Source organism: Triticum aestivum, chromosome 1D (genome assembly GCF_018294505.1).
Source record: "Triticum aestivum cultivar Chinese Spring chromosome 1D, IWGSC CS RefSeq v2.1, whole genome shotgun sequence".
In the NCBI taxonomy this organism is placed as follows: Eukaryota; Viridiplantae; Streptophyta; class Magnoliopsida; order Poales; family Poaceae; genus Triticum; species Triticum aestivum.
In genome coordinates, this window is record NC_057796.1 from 385,096,035 (window position 1) to 385,097,362 (window position 1,328).

Consider the following 1,328-nt stretch of genomic DNA (forward strand, 5'->3'; position numbering starts at 1 on the left):
TTTTTTAGAACGAAGGCTCGCAGAGAGCCCGGCTTTGAATTAACAAAGCCATCAACCGGCCAGGAAAAACAGACACACACAAACCCCCACGACCAAACGATACAAGGGGACACTCTAGGAGGCTTACAACTCAACGGGTCGCACAAGCACAAAAAGAATACAGGAAAACATAGCTCGAAGCTTGTCCAAGCCGAAGACTACAGCCAAACAGCCAACTAGGGATGAGGCACACACGAGCACGACGAGGACCTGCTTGCAACAGAGAGTGGTGAGAGAGCCCGACCAACACCCAAGTAGAAGCCACCACACATCCGCCGTCTCTCACGCCGCAGAGGGACCCTTCCCTCTCGCCATGGCTCACAAGGCGCCGTACCCGGCGGACTTGAGAGACGCTCACCCTAGAGCAGGGGACGTGTCAGCTTCGGGACCTGGAGCAGCCGCAGCACTTCACCACTAGAACATTCGAGCACTCCGCGACTGCCACCTCGCCACAACCTAGAACGCCTTAGAGCTGCAGGAAAACCACCAGGTGCAGCTACTGAAGAAGGCAGCAGAGGCATCAAGAGAACCGACAGGCCACCGAGAAGCATTGCCAGGCAGCCGAACACCTACAGCCATGCCGAACCTAGTGACACCGCCGTCACCGGACCACCCAAGCCACCCAAGCTCCGACCTAGAAACCCTCACCTGAACGCAACCCTCCCCAGGCAGCGCCCCCAAGGAAGAACACGACGCACAGCGCGCCGTCACCGCCCAATCCAAGCCGGATTTTGGGCTTTCACCCGGGAGGAGGAACAGGGGTGGAAAGGGGAAGGGCCTCTGCAGCACCTCCAAGGAGGAGACGGCGTCGGGGACGTCGCTGCTGCCAGGCCGGCCACGCCGGCCAACTGTTTCCCGCGGCCCAAAACCAGACCATCAGTCACCCACCCACATCATACCGGCGCTCGGAGGGAGGCAGGCGAGAAGCGGCGGGGACGAGGAAGACAGGGGAAAGGAGCCACCCTCAGATCTGACGAGGAGGGGAGACCTCCGCGCCGCCGCCGACACCTCACCACCCGCGTGGTCGAGGCCGCCGGCCAGAGCACACCCGCGGACGACGCCGGCCGAGAAAGCGCCGCCGCCTCGCCAAGAAGGGCCGCCGCCCCAGATCCGAGGTCCTCCTCGAGGAAAGGAGCGACCGAGGCCTCGCCGCCACCTTCACGGGCGGCCGCACGCGCGGATCCGGCGGCTAACTCAGGTGGCGGCGAGGGAGGGAGGGGAGAGGGAGCGGCGGCGCGACGGGGAAACCCTAGTCGCCGCCCGAGTCGCCCGAAGCGGACGACGCGGGG